Source organism: Thunnus maccoyii, chromosome 6, assembly GCF_910596095.1.
Source record: "Thunnus maccoyii chromosome 6, fThuMac1.1, whole genome shotgun sequence".
In the NCBI taxonomy this organism is placed as follows: domain Eukaryota; kingdom Metazoa; phylum Chordata; class Actinopteri; order Scombriformes; family Scombridae; genus Thunnus; species Thunnus maccoyii.
The window spans coordinates 30,796,402-30,817,687 of NC_056538.1; the positions used below are offsets into that span (position 1 = coordinate 30,796,402).

Sequence of the window (21,286 nt, forward strand, 5' to 3'; positions counted from 1 at the left end):
CACAAGATAGACTCTTCAGGGGTTCTTACTGAAATAAATGCACTAATAGTTGTATGCATGTATCAATAGTTAGATAAAAAAGGAGTTATAGACATACATCACACTGCCACCAACATCAATACATGCAGCTAAATTACATTTAAGGCCATAGCACTGACTTACAGTCATTTTAACCTTAACTAAACTATTCAATCAAATAGCTTTAATTCAGAGTTTGTATTAAATCATGTGACATGTTTCAGAATTACACATATACTGTACACCTGTCACTTCACAACTTTTCAAACACATTTTCTGTTTTTTCAACATCCTCCTCTGAAATCACCAGCCTGTGATTTCTTTTATTTCTTCTTTTTTTGTTTCTTCTATTTGTCCTTCTTCTTTTCTTTGGCAAAGACTCTGATGTATCTTAAGCATTTGAGCTGTAGTCATCTGAAGACTTTGTAAGTTCTGCTACCAATGCCTCCTGGGACGCTGTAGGTTTCTGATAAGGTGACTGTTCTGCAGTTTCAGCTTTCAGTTTTAAGGCTGTCACAGAAAAAAATAGGACATTGAGACAGTTATATCTGCTGTGTGTCTTGAACTGAGGAGAAATAATAATACACAAACACAAGTCTGAATGTAATTGTCAAAAGCCATTTTGGTGGCTGTTCCAACCTGAAACTCTGCACTTCAACTTGAACTGGTCTCTCCTGCCGTACTGGCCAACTCACAAGCTGCTGAGTGGAGCTCTCTGCACCCCTGTGAAAAATCTGAAGCAACCAATCAAAGAGCAGCCTCAAGTCACCGGCTTGCCAAACGTTGAAGGACCTACATACACACTCATTTGGCCGGCATCCCTCACACAGGAAGTGTACACTCATCGGCCACTTCATTAGGTACACCTATGCAATCTAATGCAATCCAATACAACAACTCTGCCATAAATTCCACATTTATGAAGCTTATACATTTTCAGTTTTTTGTTGGCTTTGTCAGAAAGGTGATAATTCTACTTTATGTTTATTATTGAGGTCGTAGTGAGTGGTGGTGATGTACTGAAGTGCATTACATTGAAGAGTGTTCCTAATATTTTGTCCCTCTCATGTATGTTGATGGAGTTGACAAAATATTAGGAACACCACTAAGAGGACTACAGCAAGGCTCATAAAATGGCTTCAGAAAAACTTTAAACTGAAACTTTAAGAGAAGTTTGCAGGAGTGCTATGAGTGGGAATACAAGAAGAAGTGAGCAAATGGTTGGAGATACCAGAGAATTTGCTCTTACTGACGAAAGCAGCTTCCATCATAAATATGAGGTGAGTTAAGGGGTGACAGCTCAGAGTTGTCTCTGTCACCACAGAATATTCACTAAAAACATCACAAAGGCTTTTGTGTATTACCTTAATGATTACATGCTCCACTTTGGATAAAGATAAGTCCTCAAACTCAGGGGCTTATAAGATGGTATTTTTGGAGATGCGTAGTTGGTGGTCTGACAGCAGAACTTACAGCTCACTGCAAACCTGATAGTCCTCATATCTGGTGTTTTAGTAATAAGGTGGACATTAGGCAGTAAATAGTGTCCTTTTCTGTTCTTAGCAAGTTCTGATATATTGGTGCTAATCGCTTTAATATAGACATCTTTTTTTGCAAACAACAAGGACATTCTCCAGTTTTTCTTTGAAAGGCGAACTTTGTGCTGTTGAGGATTGTTCATTGTGACTGCAGTTGCTCTCCTCTTTAAAAGAAATACTAACTTCTGCCAATTATGAGCAAATGATGACAACAGTAGTTGGCAAATAGATCAACTCTTTTCTGCTGTGGGGCAGCTGACTCTGTGCCACATTTGCCAAGGCCGACCTGTTGCCTCTATTTGTTAAATCTAATATACATTTTTGATCCGTTGCAGGCATACTAAGCATGCAGTTGTCACTGTGTAAATATTAATATGAAAGACATTTCTTAACTTTTTCTTTGCCACTTGCTTTATCTTTTTTTTGTCAAAGATCTTTGCAGATCAGCCATGTGATGTCATTTACTGTAACTCTTATTACAGTACGGCTGAGGGAGGGCAGCCACAACTTGGAGACGAAGGAAGTGGGTGTTTGGCACAGTAGGATGAGCAGTGACATCCACACCTACAACTTGTAAAGAGAAGCAGACAGGAGCAACTTGTACCAACAGCAGTCATGCATGTGGGTCCAGGCACCACCATCATCAGTGATATACAAGTCTGCTATTTGGAGACTTAGAAGAAACACCTCTCGGTTCATTGAATGGACTCACTGGCTTGGTGACAAACAGGGTCCCTTTGGTAGAAGGTTGAAAGACATTCATCATCAGTTTCCTGTGTGGGAATGCACCGCAAGAGTTTTTTGGTGTTAACTAGCAAATATCAGAGCACTAGAATCTGTTACCCTGTTTTATATCATTGTAAACTGAATATCTTTGGATTGTGGACCTTTGGTCAAACAAAACAAGATTTCTGAACACATCCTCTTCATGTGAGAACCTGTGATGAGCCTTTTATAGACTAAATGATAAAAATACCTTTTCTTTTGGATGAAAACTCTATGTGGTTTAAGAATATCTTTTCAACAGACAACAGACAATATGCATCACGACTGCTATTATATACACCCCAATTTAAAACCATTACTCGAAATAGCTCTCTACACCCACACGATCTGAATGGATAGTCATGACTACAAGGACATGACATTGATCACAATGGTGTTTTCAGCTTACACAAAAAACAGGAGCAATCTGCTTTCTGATTACACTTCTATCTGAGCCTGAAGAATATAACATTTCAATAAACAAATCCTCTGCTTACTGACTATTCTCACAACACATCAAAGACACATGCAGGTTTTCAACAGTTTTAAGACAAAAAAGGAAAATACATTATTCTCTAGTGTTATTTCATTTCACTTAATTCCAAGTGTAAGATTAGATTTGAGTTGACAGATATGTATGTCAATATTACTGACCACAGCTGTGTTTACAACACTGAAATCAATATCTTAACATGGTGTTACCATGGTAATTCCTCAGTTGACATTTACATACAGAGTTTAAAGGATAGGTTCACAATTTTTCAAGTGTGTCTTACAATAACAATCAGGTATTCATATGAACAGTTAAAGAGGTTTTCCTCGCTGTAATCATTCCTCCTGTTCATACTGGATATTAAAAGATCCTTCAAATGTGCTTTCAATTTAAGTGATGGAGGCCAAAATCCACAGTGTGTCCACACAGTCATTTAAAAGTTGATCTGAAGCTTATATGAGGCTTCAGCAGTCTGAGTTAGTCATTTACAGTCTTTTTAGCATCAAATTCCCTCTTTGTGTTTCCTCATACAGTGTTTCCCTGTTGAGCTGCGGTGGAAGTATAGTAACAAAAAGAGGGACTTTGGCACTAAAAAGACTGTAATGTTGAAAGATATCTACTTGATTTGACTCATTTGGACGCTGAAGCTTCATATTAGCTTCAAATAAACGTTTAAATACATTTTTGCACAGAAGGAGGACTGTGGATTTTGTCCCCCATCACTTCCATTGTAAGTGCTTTATGAAGGGATCTTCTAATGGTCAGTATGAACAGAGGGAATGATTATGGCAAGAAAACCCTCTTTGCCAAGTGTTCATTTTGACACCTTACAGACTTGAAAAATGTAAATCTAGTGTTGCAGTTTTCCCTTCTCACGTCAGCTCAGAAAGAAAAAAGTAGCAGCATCTGTTCACTCTGTTCTTCTGTTCAGGGTTTTAAACAACAACGCTATTTGTTTCACATTCAGCAGCATAACACCTCCTTTCACGCAGCCTATTTTAAACCTTATTTCACACTTTACATCCAGTGACTGTATGCAGCGACATGTTTATCCTCCACTGAGTGCTTGACATCTGTTGAAAAGAGGCATCTTCTGCATTAGTGAAATGTTCACTCACAGCAGTTACTATATCTGCCAGAACGAACACAAAGAGCCTGAATTAAATGCAGTGTACAGTGTTAGTGCTCATGATCGCGCGTGTGTGTGTGTGCAGCACGTCTGTGCTGATTTATCCTGCAGCAAGTATGAGTTTGCTTCAGTGAGTCAGTGTACATTATGTCTGCATGTATAAGTGAGTGCATGTGTTTGGTGCATTTCATATATTCTGTGTGCTTGTGTGACATTGTTCAGGGTTGCAAACACTTTTTGGCACGAGACACACTACCCAAACAACTGTCACGCTAAATAAGAAGAAGCCACCTCACAGTTTACATCCAAGGACAACATTCAGCACCAGTGCAGGAAGTGCTGTGTCCTTTGTGTCAGTCAAATAAAGTGGTTGCCTTCCAACCTTAGTGTCTTTCTAGTCCAAAATTCTCTCTTTGTGTTACTGCAGCTTAGCACAGAAATATAAAACTCAGACTGCTGAAGCCTCATATAAATAAACATGGAATACATTTTGCACAGAACAGGGGTTGAGGACATCTTCAAAAACTAGCTGAAAAAAAAAGTGAGTCTAACCTTTTAACTAGGTTGTGTAAAAACAAGACTTTGTGTATAGCTCGCTGTGGGTAGTTCAGTGGGCCTGGGAGATTATAGCATTCAAAAACAGAGCTGGCGATCATTTTGTGGAAAGAGAAAGGAAAATATTACTGATTGCACCCATGTAACCCTTACAAGCTGTTCAGGTCAAATTTGACCCATTTTGACATTTGAAAACAACCTGAATGACATTCTTTTAACCTAAAATTGTAGTACTTCTACCAGAACACATCATAACGATATTTTTGTGCAGCTGGTATACATTTTTGTACATTTTTGTTCCCATACTTATTCAATGTGATTTTAAAGTCACCTGAGAGGGTCAAAGTAAAGAGTGGTTATTGGGCATCCTGAAACAGGGAAACTATAGATTGGCATGTCTGTGTATTTTTGTCATGGGGACAGTGAGGACAGAGCTCAAAGAGGGACCTTGACACTGTTACAAGAACGGCCTGTGTCCCCAGCATATTGCTACAGGTTTCCCACCAGGTGGGCTTCTATAGACTCAAGCCCCCAGGATGTGCGCCAGGCTGTGAAGCTTTTTGACATAGTGGCCACACCGTGTAATCGCAACTTCTATCACAACCCCTGTGAAGTAACTCATTTTATTATCAGAATTTAATCCATTTGGTCTAGAAGAGCTGCATGATTAAATTACTTTATCCCATTCAAGTAAGCAAAGAACTGACCAGAAGTCTGCCAGCTCAGCCAGTTACGGAAGTCTTGGACACCTATGCTCTGAACCGTCTCAGCTGGAGAAGGACTCTACTGAGCATGCTCTATGGGCCCAACAATGCAAACATGTGAGGAAGCCTGCAAAACATGACAGACTTTTTTTTTTGGCTTCAAGCGCCATTGAGCAACTTTAATAGGAATAAATGGACGCCATCTTGATCCATTTCTCCTTAATACATCCATGTGTAGACCTTTGAGGTGTTATGGGGGAATCTTGAAACAGTGAAAGAGTAAAACTGTGCATCATATATGGTGTACATACAGTAGGGACATAGGGTCACAAGGTGCCTCGAAACAGTCACAGCATCTGCAAACATGTCTGTAAAAAGTAACAAAATAAACCAAACAATTCCCAGGAAACCAATATAGTTCAGGTGGGTTTCTGTGTGTTTTTCAACCTACTTCCAAGGTGTATGGAGAAGGAAAGAAGTCTGAAGAGGTCAAAACTCCTGCAATACTTGTAATATAAAGAACAACATAATTATGAAACCAGTGTGTTTTGACTTGTGTAACAGCATAAGAAACCTTGTTTCTTCTGCTTCGTTTCTAGCTGTCCAACGTTTAGTTTCGGTTTCAACTGATAGTCCTAACAAACTATTTTTTCATGAGAAATCAGTTTCCCAGAAGTTTTGGTACCGAAGCTGCAGGAAAAAACCTCCCTTCAATTTGAGCTCCGTGACAACACAGAGATTAATAAATGCAAGGTTATTAATTTCATGCAGCACAATCAGGAACACCACTTCACCCTCTTCACTCTGCTCGCAGGCTGCTGTGCGTATGTGTGTGTGTGTGTTTCCTGTCTTAATGCATTCATATTCACTTGCGAGTTATGCCCTTTTCTATGTTAATGCATGCATTTGTTTTGAATGTGTCCCTTATTTATAGCAAAAGCTTTCAGAATCACTGATAAGCAGAATAACGTCAAAGCATCGCTACATGTGTGTGCCCCTTTGTCTGTGTGTCAAACTAATCATTGTAATGACTTTCACTGCTGCTGATATACAGAGGAGAAAAAAAAAAAGTTTGTTTCATTAATTGTGTGTGTGCAGACATTTGTGTGTGTCCTTCTTACAACAGAGATGATTTCATTGCCCATGATAAACATAATAAAATGTCAAATTATCCATAAATCCTACTTGTGTTGGCTGTGTGTCTGCTGAGATAGCAGCACAGCTCGCAGTAAAACAAAGTGGAGAGGTTTGGATTACTGTGCTGCACTGTGTTTTTATGCACTGGGATTAATATTACTTTGGTTAATGTATTTTGCTAGAGTTGACTCACGTATGCAGGGGTGTTGGAGACATTAATGAATGATTAGCATATCGGACGTTTTTGCCTCATCTCACCAAGTTTGACAACGATATTTGATCACCTTTAGGTTGTGAAAGACCACAAGCCATAGTTGATCATGGTCTACATGTAGTTGGATGTCTCCACGGCAAGTCGCAGCAGGCATCTGATATAGTGACCATCCTGAAAAATCTAAATGTTGTGTAGTCTGATCGAAGCAATGTGTCCGCCAGGGTTTCTTGTGAAGGGGTACTGTGGGCATATGGGGTGATGTGGACATTACAAGCAAGCAGCAACTACCACGGCTTGAGGCTGAGGCCAATGCAGGATTATGTTAAAGTGCCACTGAGAGTCACTAGATGCTCCAACTGACTCCCATTCAAAAAGCCTCAACTTTTCTCTAGAAATACTAAATCAATCATCAGAGTCATTATGGTCTCAATCTCTAAATTCATGCCCTCTAATAAGTTTGCTGGTGGTCATTTCAGAAATTATTGATTTGAGGACTTGTAGTAGCTTTGATGACAGCTATGATTGACAGTTAGCTCACCAGGACTACAATACCCGCCCTGATTAGCACAACTGATCTAAAATAGCTAATGTTAGTCCAACTGTGCAGCACTTGGTGTTCTCGGTAAGCTAGCATTAGCTTGCTTCTAAGGTAGCGGGGTGTGTTTCCAGAGCGTGAAAGGAAACACCCTGCACACTTTGGAAGGTCCTGGCTCCAAACAGAAAAGATGGCGGCAACCATAAGCTGCAACTATGGGTTTCAAACTGGCTCCAGTGAAACCACTGAATGAGATTGGGCGACCCAGGACACAATGGAGGGATTTTATATACCATCTGGCCTGAAAACGCCTCAGGAATCCCAGGAAGAGCTGCAGGACATAATTAGGCAGAAGGGTGTCTGGGCTAACTTCTTCTAGCTCAGTCTGCTGCCGGATTTAGGTACAGTTCAGACATGGAGGCAACAAAGAAGGAAAGAGCACTGATATTTTTCTTAAAGATCCACTATTAATTGTTGTCCTCATAAAATATTTAAAGTAAAATACAGAAGTCCACAGCCTCCTTTCTCTTCTCTCTTCCCCCATCTTTTCTTCTTTTCTTTCTGCTCCTCCTTCCTTCCTTCCTCAGCTGCCAGCAGCATCTTTGTGTTTTCCGTGTTGAACGCTTTCGTGTTGCAGCAAGTGGCATCATGGGAGGCCACAGCGTTAGTCAGCTACACACATACACACACCACTTGTCTCTGAAATATTCATTTGTTCGTTTTACAGGTAAAGGAGGAAAGTTGGGAGGCGGGAGAAGATCAGAGGAGACAGGAGACTAAGAACAAAGCAGGGGGTAAAAATAAAGAGTAGGCACAGGATACGTAAGAAGAGAGCAGAAAGAGAGAGAACAAAGAAAGAAAGATGATTAGAAAATGAAATGGGAAGAGAAGAAACAAGTGCTGCCGTAGTGTTAAAGGAGAAAAGAAGTTAGAAAGCGAGAGCCGAGAGGGATAGTGAGTCTTTCATATGTGTGTTTTATTCGATAGCTTGGACATTCTGAATGAGACTCAGCTGCATGGTGCCAGCAAAAACACATTCAGGATTTTCAACCCATCCATTCAAGATGTCTGTACATGAATCTATCCATAATTGTATCTTACAGACAAGCAATAGAGATAGAGATGATCTTCTTACAGTTCTTAATGAAAGCATCTGACAGTGTTCACTCCTGTATTTTCCTTATTTTGGAACTTACTGTGACTTTTGCTGATCATGAGACTTTAATAATGTCTAAAATATTGTGTTTTCTCTCCAAAAGAAGCTTTGTTTTTTGCTTTGAGTTATGAGATATCCCAGGGATCAGTCCTTCATTATTTTCTATTCACACCCTCTTATTAAGTCACACAGCTCACAGAGACAATAGCAGTCTCTATTTATGTGCAGATGATATCAAAATCTATTTCGATTCCGACATCAAAGTGAAAGTTAACAGTCTGCAGGACTCCCTTGTTAAGGGAGGACTGCGGATCACATTCTTATTTCTTCACAACTTGGGGTCACTGTCCTCCAATTTCACGTCACATTGCAGAACTGAGATGTATTGTGGGTATCCTTAAAGCTTAACAAACATGCAAAGCCCATTTTTTTTGAATATATTGAATCCAGCATTGTTAGCATTGACTAGCAGTCCTCTTCATCACTGCCTTTTACTGATGCATTGCTTCCTTTCTTGGTGCATTACTTTACTGTCACCTGTTGATCAGTGAAACCATTGGCAGGTAAGGCGTCTTGCATCACCACGTTTTTGTGCATCTGTGCACGTGCATGAGATACTGCTTACCTTAAAGCTTCACAAAGTTTCTAGCATTTATTTTCCAAGAACTTACAAGAAAATGCTATGTAATGTAGAGTTGATTTTAATGATGACTTTTAGTGTTTTTATATTCTAACCTCATATGAGCCTGATGGCAGTCAGAGATCATCCAGTAGGTCCTTATGAGCGGTCACATTGACAAACCAGAAGAGACTGGGCCACTGACATCATTTTCCACTTGAGATGACATGCCAGAGGAGATAAGACACACCTTATCTTTTTTTATTATTATTTCACTATCTACTGTCTACATTTTTTCCCCTATTAATATTACTATTTTCAAAATTACAGCACCGGTCAAAAGTTATAGAACACCCCCATTTTTCCAGTTCTTATTTGATTTTTTATTTGATTGTGGGGACTGTATGATGAGCATTTGCTCCACTTGCTCCATTGCTCAGGCGCCTATGACTTTGAGTATAAATTTTAGATTAAATTTTGTCAAACAAAGAGAAATCGTGGAATCTTTTATATGCAATTGTTTATTTGTTGAGTACACTGGGACATTAAACTGCTTAAATTTCAATAAAAACTGGGAAAATAGAGGTGTTCTAAAACATTTGACCAGAGGTGTCTTACGGGCATGGTCAGCATGTGTGTGATAGTGTGTCTTTTAACTTGAAGCTAGTAGCCAAAGCACAGATGGCACGGCGGCGGTACAGGAAAAATGAATGTGTGGCAGAAAAAAAAAAACATCTGTTCAAACCCACAATAACCATCAGAGTTGATTTTCCTGGCTGGTACCATCTTGAGGAGAAGAAAGGGCTGAATGAGCAGTGACAGAGGAGCTGGCTGTGTACTGCTGCACAGCTCATATGCTCACAGCCAATTTGCTGTGTTTTTCTGGAGAGCATGTGAACGGTGCCAGATTACCTCGCGAAGACAGCACAGGAAGATAAGTGACAAGTGTTGTTACAGAAAACCTGCTCAGCCCACAAGGAAGGGGAGGGCAGGACTAACAATACACTTAGCTGCCTAAAGATCAAAAGTTGCATTTTGTAGTTGTGAAGTCTTACATCGCTGACATTGTAAACAACCCGGAGAGGACAGAGGGAGGAATCAGCAGAGAGGAGATGAAAGACGAAGATGAAGACGTTGCTGACTACAGATGAGTAGCGGCGATGTGTGCAGCAGAGATCAGAATAAACCAAAACAGAGCTCAGTCGAAGTCTTTGCATCCCTTGAAGTGCCACTCTTAACAGAACGTACACATATTTTGGAGCACTTGTCCTGTCCTGTCCTGTGCTGCTTGATGTGTGTGTGTGTGAATGTGTGTGAAGCAGTGAGACTTTGTGTTGTGACTGAGCAGAGATTCTTTGTTGAGCGGCAGAGCTGCTCGCAAATGTTCTGTTGTCAGCTGAGTCACTCCTTTACTGCTGAGCAAAGCCGAGCAAAGGCCGCCAGGAGGGATTTAGTTCATCCCTAGCCAACAGATACCCCCTCCCACACAGACGCACACACACACACACACGCTTGTGTGAATAAGCCTTTCGGCAGCCTTTCTACAACTCATCCAGAATGCTACAAAAGGGTGTTCACTAGAACAAAAAAAGCCAAACACATCACATCTATTCTTAAAACCTTGCATTGTTTCCAATCAGTTTTACAATCCATTTTAAATACTCTCAATCAATCAATCAACAATCTCTCAATTGTTAATTCCTTCTGAACATACTAGCACCCTCAGATCATCAGGTGTCCCTCAGGTCATCACTAAGTATAAAGCTGCCTACCACTGGAATCAGCTTCCTGAAATTTTGAGACAGGCCCTATCTGTAGATACATTTACATCCAGACTTCAAGCTCACCTGTTTCCCGAAGCATTTGACTGAACACTAACTCAGACCTCAGCACAGTCACTGTAAGTGCCTTTATTACTAGTGTTTTAAAATCCACCAGGTCGCTGGCGACTCGCTTAAACCAGTTCTTAGCATCACGCGTAAAGATTGTTTAAAACTTTTGCCAATATGGACATGTTACACATCACACCTAAGTGTAATTCATTCAGATTTACCGGCATGGTAAACAAAAGAGAGGAAAAAAAAGTGGTGACTCCCTACCTTTGACATTACATTACACTTATATTACTTGTGAATGACCGATTGGGGATATTTTGCTAACAACTGGGCATTACATCGCGTTTTGTAGGTCATCAACTGAAGATAATGGTTTAGACTGGGAGCCTGACAGTAGGCCGAAGCAGCAACGCTCCTCTTCTGCAGCCACCAGTGCCGCCTCCCCTGCTGGGTCGTCTAACATCCCCACTGGATCGGGGGATGTTGCTTCCAGCACACCAACCGCTGGATGTTCACGTTCCCGTGCTGCCAGAGGTGCTCAGGGCAGAGGTAGGACAGCCAGAGCATCAGGCTGTCCTCGTGCTCCCCCCCCCCCCTCTCCACACACACAGCGGGACAGCAGTGACATACTGTGGATGATGAGGATGTTTAGCCTGCTCCACTGGTCTTCATGCCAGTAAGACAGCCTGGACTGCAGTAGGGGACCAGGGTTGTTCACTGCAATTCTTTAGACTGTTTTTTTTACAGATGCTGTGCTCAGGACTTTATTGTCAAACACCAATGCATATAGTGTGAAAAAACAAGAAGGGAAAAGAGGAACATGGTGCAACATCATCATCAATAACATGTTGTCCTTCATTGCTATGGTGATTTACATGGGCTTGGTGAAGTGCTCTATGCTGGTGGACTTCTGGAAAGGATCCCGACTCTACAGTCTCCCATTCCCCTCCTCTGTCATGTCAAGGGACTAATTCCTCACCATTTGCTGTGCTCTGCACATAAGTGACATCAAAGCTGATGAGGAAAATGATGGCAAGAGGGGGACACAAGATAAAGCCCCTCTACAAGCACATTGTTGAATCATGAAAGTCACACTTCCAACCCGGTCAGCACATTTCAATTGATGAATGAACGGTAGCATCAAAGGCAAAGATCTCAGACAGTACATCCCAGCCAAGCCTTCTATGTGGGGTTACAAACTGTACTGGCTGATTTCAATTGTGGCTACACATGGAACCTTTATGTGTATGAGGGCAAGTCATCTGGCTCTGGGAACAGTTATGACTCAGTGATGTCCCTCATGGAGCTTCATTGTCTGAGATCAGGTCCACAAGGCCTTCAGTGGTTCAATGGTTCTCAATCAACAAACCTAGAGGGAATCTGCTGTGATACAGAAGGAATTCTGGCAAGCCCCCTTAGAGGAGCTTGCAGATCATGGCTCTCAGTCAATGTCTCAAGCTTCTAGCAAGTGAAACACTGTACCCCCTAACTCAGCAGCTTCACTCAAGTTACAGTACTTTGCAGAGGGACTTGATATGCCGAAATGGAATACAGACACTATAGGCAGAAGGGACTGTACGCTCTGTCACCGGAAAACACCAGTTGGCTGTGTGCCATGTGATGTGCTGCACAGAGAGGCTGTTTCAACACTGGCACACACAGAAAGGACTGTAGACAATGGCCCCTGATCAGAACACCAGGACTGCCTTGGATCTGTCATTGGCTGCAGTCTGTCATTTTTATGCAACCTGAGACAGACAGCAGCACATCTTTTACACACACACACACACACACACACACACACACACAGACCACAGCACAATACAAAACACACACACACCAAACCACACCCACACAAACCACACCACAGACGCAACGCAAAACACACACACACCACACCACACTCACACACATCACACACACCATACCACACAACACACACACACCACACACACACCACAGCACATCACACACAAACCACACCTCAGACATCATACCACAGACACACTACACCACACATCACACACACACACACACACATATATATATATATGTATACTGTATAGTTACTCCCTATTTCTTTTTCTATACACCTTTTTTATATATTTTTTAGTGTAAAGTTACCCCATATCCTTTTATTTATACACATTCTATAGTTTTTTTGTATATAATTCAGCTCGTCAGTAATTTTTGTATTGGCAAGATTCACTTTATTTCAAATATTTCAAATAGAATTCAGTTCAGCATGGTTTGCAATTTCTGTATCATACATACTAGCATTCTGTAATGTTTTGTCATGACAAAAGACAAAAGATGAGTCAATATATGGCCACTTGGAAACATGTGCTGACCCCTCCAGCCACCCATCAAATGAATTTATTGTATGAGAAAAATGATGATCAACAATGTTTTGCATGATAGTAAAAGGTTTTTGTGGCCCTCTACAAAAAATCAGTGTGTACTTGGTAGGTGGTTTTGGTAGGCGCACCGGCCACATGTGCATGTGAGTCTCTCCGTGTCCTCCACATCAGTTTCCAAGATGGCGGCCGTGTCACAAATGTTCTTGAATTACAGCTAAACAGTACGCTAAAATATGTTCCTGAAAACAGTAGTAACAGAATTGGTCTGACATGTTGGTGCTATAGTGTGACATCTAGTGGCTGAATGTTGTGTATTGCAACTTTAAATATATTTAGCTAGTAATACTTTTAGAATTTTAAATGCAGGACTTTTACATGTAATGAAGTATTTTTACATTGTTTACTCCTTCCACCACTGCCAGACACTAAGAGCTGGACTGAGAAATCTACAGTTATGTATTTGCTGTATTCAGAAACAGCAGGTGACATTGATATAAGATATATCACATACCATCCTGCATCTTCCCAGCCTCTCATTACAGTGGTAACAGTGGTTTGGCTGTTACAGTTCTCACTTTTTTGTCTGTGAAACTCTCCAAGGAGCCCAAAGATGCTCCAGCAGGCAAACTTCTAAAGTAATGTTGACATATGAATCAAACATTGTTTTGGTAATCAGTCTGTAAATCTGCATTTGAAATAGTGCATTAGAAATTTCCCTCTACTTCAAAATAATTCAAACTCTTTTCGTAGCTCCTCTGTGACATACCTCCATATGTTCATCTCTTGGTTTTCTGTATTGTTGTCTTGTTTTTGTGCCGTTTTAGGGCTGTGGGTGTCTGCTTCAGATTTGATGAGCAAGTAAATCAGCTGGAGGGAGCTCCAGACTGCAGCTTGTGAACATTTAATGAATGTATACTTTGAGATTTATGTGTGAATCAGTCCAAAGCTTCTGAAAAACCTTCCCAGACCTTTCTGGCACTGTTTACACCCTGTAAAAAAAAAAACACAAACACCCTCCTCTTTAATGGCATCATTTTACCTCATCAAGAAAACACAGACACCCACACACACATCTTGCCAATGTGCAATGTGTATTGCAGTATAAAAGAGTAAAAACAGACAGAGAAATGAAAGGGAATGTTTTATCTTGTGTTACATCTGAGAAAAAAAGGTGTTTTATCTTCTGAAGGCTTTTTATTCTCTTATGAAAGTCAGAACTGAGCCTTGGATTCAGGACAGCTGTATAGAGCTCCTCTGTCTACTGTGTTCAGTCACCTCAGTCACCAAGTAGAGTGAATGTACTGTCAGAGTGACAGTGGTGCAGGAAATGAAACAGGAAGACTGTCCTCCTGAGAAAAAAAACAGGATCTGTCATTTCAGCAAGTGTCCCAAAACTACATGTTCACACTGAGTTAGAACCAGCTCAAACCAGTCAGTAATTAGCAGCTGGTAGTGAATCACAATTGAAAATGTATATTTGCATCTTCCATCAGAAACTGCTGCGGTCACTCAGCTCATCTGCCACATCTGACGGAGGTTAGACGGCTGCTGCCAATCACAGCTGTCAATCGTGATGTCACACCCACTTTTTATGTCATCAGATAACTAATAAAATAAAAAAAAAATCTGAAAAATGAGCACTTGAACATACATCAGCGTGATAAGAACTACTTAAATGACAGACACCATCTTTAGGAAACTTATTTGACGTGCACTTTGATTTTTTAGTTTGGCTCATGTCCCATCTGCTAACATGGAGGGGCAGGATTTAAGATCTATACTGCACCCAGCCGCTAGGGGGCGTGTAGGTTAGATATCTGCAACTCTGTTGATCAGGATGTTTGCAGGCAGGTCTGTGAGGTTTGGAGGACCAGAAAAGATCACAGAAGTCCAGGAACTTGGTTCAGTCTCTGCTTTTTTTCTGTTTCTCAATTTCAAAATACATACCATGAATGCAGAACAAGGAAAACTCAGTGACAGACAATTAAAGCTGCCATTCAGGCTAGAGTTAATTTTACTGAGGATGCTAGGAAAACAAAATACAAACTTTCCTCCGTCCCACAGTCCCACTTCGTACAGTCCATATTGCCAACACCTGGTGGAGAAAGTGGCATTCATGTGCACGCGTTCATGAGAGCACCATCCTCAACCAGGAAGTGGACCTGGGAGAAAATGATGATTAGAAATCAAAACAAACAAGAAGAATGAAAACATACTGAATGATGCAACTGTAGACACACTGAGGACATGACAAATAAATGACATGAAAATGCAAAATACTCACCTGCGAACATTTCACATCAAAACTATTCATACCGGCAGTGATACAAATTTGTGACAGAAATACAGAAACACACATTTACAGAAGAATTTGCTCTGCTGTCAGTCAGCCTGGTGAAGGCAGTTTGGACAGCCGCTGTCCTCTGAGCTCCCTTGGAGCTGCTGCTGACGTGCGGTAGATGCTGAACGCAGGTCGTAGTAGGAAGACTCAGTCTACTATTGGCTAATGGACATGCAAACTTATGACTATTATAACCCACAGCAAGCGTCTGTGTCGCCTTCCGGCTCCACTGCTGTTGCTGGAGATGATCCGCCGCCATTCCAGCTGGTGTTTGTGTCCACCAGGTTTCTCCCTGCTCAACTATGTTTATGCACTATTTTTGCTGGACCAGCTCACGTCTTTTAAGTGTGATATTAACTTGTTTAACTTATAGAAATGCCTGTTTTTATTGACAGCTGACCTAAAATGTACTTTTAATTATGTATTTCATTTGTTACTGACTTTGTCTCAACACATATAGGCTACGTGTTATTCAGTCTCCTGCTCTATATGATCACCAACTCAGTGTTTTAATGCAGCTGAATTCAAGATATGTAAATGCTGTTCTCATTTACATATTTTTCTGTTTCTGTCGTCAGATGCCAGAGGTGGTGTGAAATTTGATCACAGTTCATAAATACTAAATAATAACCAGTAGTCATTACCAAAACGCTGCTCTGCAGATAGTTATTTTATGATCACATCATCTGACAAAACAAATAAAAACTCCAGGTCGGTGACAGCAGCTGTGCAGTGAGATCGGCTCTATTGATATTTAAAATTAAAGATTAGAAAATTAGGCTTGTCATATTCAAGTACAGCCACAGGCAAGTAAAACAGCTGGGAAAACTAGGATTGTTTCTCTCATAAGAACTCAGCAGCTAATATCAGATTTCCTGAGCATCAGAACAGCAAAAGACCATCTGAAGGTTGGTCAACAAACCTGCACGCCTCCTAAAACTGACTGAAATAGATGAAGTGTATAAGGACATATATATGATGTCCATAAACCTGTTGCTCCAGTGCATGCTGGGAGGACACCACAGTACTTTCACATCATTTCTGAGTCTTAGTTTCAAACTCTGCTTTTTCATGTTTCTTGTTAGTTTGGTGCATATTCTCTCTAGTTAGAATATGTCAGTTATCCAGTACAGCCTGTTGTTATCATCACCCGACAAAATAACGTAAATTAACTCTTCCAGATGGTGATTTGAGCTAAATGTTCTACTGTGAGCTCAGCGTTTAGCCGCCGCTCTCCAGTGCTGCGCTGTCTGACAATGTTTGCAGAGTTTTTTTTTTTTTTTATCAAAACCAAATACAGCAGCAGCTGATTTCGCTAATTATCTTCAATCAAAGAGAGAGACTTCTAATTAGTGAACTCAGCAGCTGAAACGCTTGGTTGGAATGAAAACCTGCAGACTCTTCCATGGCAGAAGACTGGACACTGCGGGGGAACATGGATCTGCTTTGACAGTTCTTTGTTGTTCCAGATTCAGAACTGGCTGCTTCCAAAAACTTTGAGACCAAACTTTCAAATTCAAGTTTTTACATTGTTCAACATTTATTTCACCCTCATCCTCTTCTCTGACCTGCAAAATGACTCAGTGAGATATATAAATATACTGCTTCATTAACTCAAAAAGACGTTGTCTTTGAACATAATCCAGGCAGAGGTTATGTTTTTTAATGCTAGTTGGGTAAACAGTTTTGTGGTACACACACATCATTTCTAGGAGGCAGAGTTGCTGCATGAACACATACAAACTGTACAGCAACCTGTAAAAACAAAAGGTAGAAAGAAACAGATTACTTCCTTTGTCTGTATGACCGTGTGTGCAACATGTCGTCGCTGATAGTTGTTTAACTTTACACACACACATTTTGTCTTTTATCCTTCCTTTGCTCCTGTCCCTTTATTCAGTACGCTTAATTCTTCCCCTCAACTTCTTCTTTGTTGTTATTAGAAAAGCTGCGCGCCGCAGATGCAAACTGTCTCTTTTTGCCCCCTTCCCCTCTCTCCTCCTGCTCGGCCTCTTCATAAACTTCTCCCTGGTTGACTTCTGAAGAGGCAGAACAACAGGAAACAGCACAGACTACTTCACCACGTACACAGTCAAGTGTGGAAATGAGATTAAGCTTTCTGAGGTGGCGGATAAAAGCGTCGCTACTGAGGCGGGCTTTTTCATTTTTCTCTTTTTTTTTTTTTTTTTGTTTGTTTCTGCATTGAAAAAGGCACTTCATCGCATCCTCTCTGACAAAACCTTCCTCACAGCGGAGGCTTACCAGCTGCCGACACCTCCAAAAGCTGAGAGATGTGCCGCCAGTAACTGTGAATTGGTTTGTTTTGTTTTTAGCATGCAGATGTATAGAAAAGAGGCTGGAAGGATGACTCTGTGTGTGTGTGTGTGTGTCATTAATGGCTGCAGCAGCTACAGACCCCTGGAAATGTTAAAATTGCAGAAAACTACAGAAGAAAGTAGCTTTGTTTATTCTCTCTACCAACTCTTTAGCCGCTAAATGCTCCACTATGTTCACCAGCTAGTCTACAGCTAACTGTGTCTGTTTGCTGATTGTAATGAGCAGGTAGTTTACAGTGGCTTTTTAGAGCTGTTCCTCTGAAAACAGCTGCCTGCTTCATCCGAAAACGACGCTATGAGAGCGCTGAGAGTGAACCAAAACAGTAAAGTCGCAGCCGGACAGACAAACAATGAGCTGAAACTCACTATAAAGCTCCGTAAAGCCGAGAGGAGCTGCAGAGTCTCTGATAATTCTCTGTAGGTTCATCACTACGAGACTCCAAGATTGCACAATTGTAATTTCATACATTGTTATTACTATATTATAGATTATAGCTGCTCTAAGTTTTTAGGGAACAATAAAGGCCATGTTAATAAAAATCCAGGTTGCCATTTCAGTATGAAAGTTCAAGAAATACTACACACACATATTGTACTTGTACTTTCATTTATCATTGTTTGTTCTTTCAGCTTGAGGTTGATAAATGTCATCCGGAACAATATGTCACCTGACCTCTGAGGATTTTTAGACACTAACACGGTAAAATGTTCATCTGTCACGTCCAGCCCTGTGCTTTCATCCAAAATGACCTTCAGCACCTGGTTTAATAATGCAACGGTTCCACAATAGCAAAACCCAATGCTCTTTATGATGCATTATTTATTTGTGTGTTATTGTATTTATGATATACTAACAAACAGTGGATGGGCTGCAGGCCATAAACAGAGACATACAGTATATATATAGCCAGAATAACACTTATAACCCCAACCTGCATGCATACGTCACACACAGTACACATATAAACACACACACACACACACACACAGGATCTGAGAATAGTCCAATTTTAAACTTTACTCGACTGGTATTATTATTAAGCTCTGGTTGTTACGTGAATATAGAAAACCCTTTGTTTGATTTAATTTCACTGCACCCACGTGTGTCAATAAACGTTTGCACGGCTGCTGACATTTAACAATCTCAATCTCTGTGAAATTAAAGACTACAAACTTAAAAAAAAAACTGTAAGTGTGTTTCTTGCAGTCAAGAAAAGTTACTTTCTGCAAAATGACTTGGGAAGAGCCATCAGAGTGGTTGAATGAATGAGTTGTTGCCTTTATCAAAGTCAAAAGACTTCAAGATAGCTGCTGTCTAAATGATGGTGGAATGCAGTCGAGTTCCTTTTTCTCTCACTTCAAATTGACGACTTTCCACAAACCACAAAGTCCTTTTTTTCAGCAACAACAAACAGCAACATTCAATGAACTCAGGCCAACAAGAGAGCAGCTGTCTGTTCAGAGCAGCGCAGCGAAGCAGAATAATGGACAAACTATTATCAGACAACAGTACACAAGTCTGACGATCGATAGACTAAATGTAGATGATGTAAATCGATCAATATGGCGTTCTAGGAAGGAGAAATATTGCAACCACAGAGGCACTGATTGTGTCAAATCATATAGAAGGGCAGGAGTGTGTATCTCTGTGACAGAAGTTACTTTTCATGAGTCACAACAACATCGGTTTGCTACACTGGCTTCACCTGAATCCTCTTGTCTTAAACTCAACATTATTATTGCAAGTGGTCATCACAAGACAAATCTCCCCACAAAATATTTTCCCACTCACCCATAACAATGTCTCAGCTATGCAGATTGTATGGGCAGTAAATGGGAGTAGATATCGCAAAACCTCAAAAACAACCAAAAACTATTTAATTTGTGGTGCTCAAACAGCTACAATTCCAGAAACAATGTCCCTGTACAAACATCACTGTCAGCAGTTTTCAGTATTTTTGTACCTTCAGTAAAAAACAAAGCTACTCTATTAATATATCTTGTTGTGTATATCTGATTTGCAACAAGTCCTACAAACTAAACAGCCAAATACGTCTTTGAGACCATATCATGACACCAGAACGACACATACGAGTGTTTTCTAATGTGGCGCCCCAATCGGCAGGACAACTTCATTCGTCTGTTACAAGAACCGTTACAAATCACTGATAACGATGTTTTATGATGTGACAACACTGTGGTTGAGGTCTGGTTAGGTTTAGGGAAAGATCATGGTTTGGATTAAAATGATCACTTAGAGAAACATGTGGTGTGGCTTAAAGTTACTACTTCCTTAAAATTAGGCCACCTTTGTCGTCATGGCTACAATAATAACCACAGGGTCAGGTGGCATTCAGACCAAAAACAGCCCTGCATTAAAACAGTACAAGGGGCTGCATTGGTGTGGATGTGTTGTTTGAGGTCCCAATGAACCAATGAAATACAATCCAGGAAGTCCAGTTGGATCTACAGATTAATGCATTTAAAGGCTGATCAGAGGCGGTTTGTAATACTCACAGGCAAGATTTTACAAGTCTGGAAATTTATCACGGCAGCAACTGTTGTATGTTTTGTTGTGATGATCGCGAGGTAAATAGTTGAATAGAGCGTTCACATTACAAAGTAATCCACCAGGAGCATGCATTGCATGTATGTGATTGGCTAACGCAGTGCCTTGCCGGATGACGTTGGGTTGCGTTGCAGCACAAGTTGAACCCGGTTTAACTTTTTTGCCAGACGACCGCTGTGGTTTTTTGCTGAGCCCTCTGTGGTGGCACCCTCACTGCATCAAAGTACTGCTCCCATTCAAATGAATAGTAGAGCTGCGTTTTTTCACGCAGAGCTGATGTAAAACTGTCCCGACTTGGTGGTTGGAAACAGGAAACGAACATCGGTCTCCTGTGGCAAAGTCCACTGTTGGATTAATGCCTCCATCCACCCCTCCTCCTCCTCTGAATGAGGAAATCTGTCCACATATATGTACGTCATCTGAACTACAACACAGCTCCAGGTCACAATTACTACGGCCGCTAGACTCAAACATAACAATATGTCGTTTTTAGGCAACTGACATCACGACCTATTGTGTCGTTTTTCTTGGGAGGACAGTCTCCTGATTTGTCATGTATATGTAGATCTAGTTTTTAATTTAACTCCATCATCTGTGTGTTAATGATACCAAAAAAAATAGTTTTATTATTATTTTTTTTAATACAAATTTCAGTTACGGTTGAAACTGATGTAACATCAGCTGAACTAAACTCAGTACACTGGTTGAAGATTTCACTCTGCAGTGTGTAGTGAAGGGGAGACGTCAACAACAGCAACTAATAAAATAAACATTATTCAGAGCTCCAGCTGCAATGGGATATTTAAAGCTCATTTCACCCAGGCAATGATAATAAACACTAAATGCTTAATTAGGAAAATACTAAATGTTAATGTTTATTGATTGTGAGAATATAGAGTTATGGGTCCCTCCACAGCTACTTAAGAAATAAATAGTCTGGTGATAATGATGTAGGAAATATTTATGATCACACAGCCCATCA

At 40.6% G+C, this 21,286-nt stretch overlaps 1 long non-coding RNA gene across 2 annotated transcripts; it reads right to left on the reverse strand.

Moving 5' to 3' along the window:
• Positions 1 to 401: 401 nt before the first annotated feature.
• On the reverse strand, positions 402 to 9,087 carry LOC121899498. Of its 2 annotated transcripts, none has more exons than XR_006096729.1 (3): positions 8,980 to 9,087; positions 658 to 752; positions 402 to 528 (listed from the first exon to the last, which is right to left on the reverse strand). It is a non-coding gene; the product is annotated as an uncharacterized LOC121899498 (long non-coding RNA). The 2 variants fall into 2 exon arrangements; XR_006096730.1 differs by lacking the exon at positions 8,980 to 9,087 and adding an exon at positions 1,383 to 1,997.
• Between the last annotated feature and the right edge of the window lie 12,199 nt (positions 9,088 to 21,286).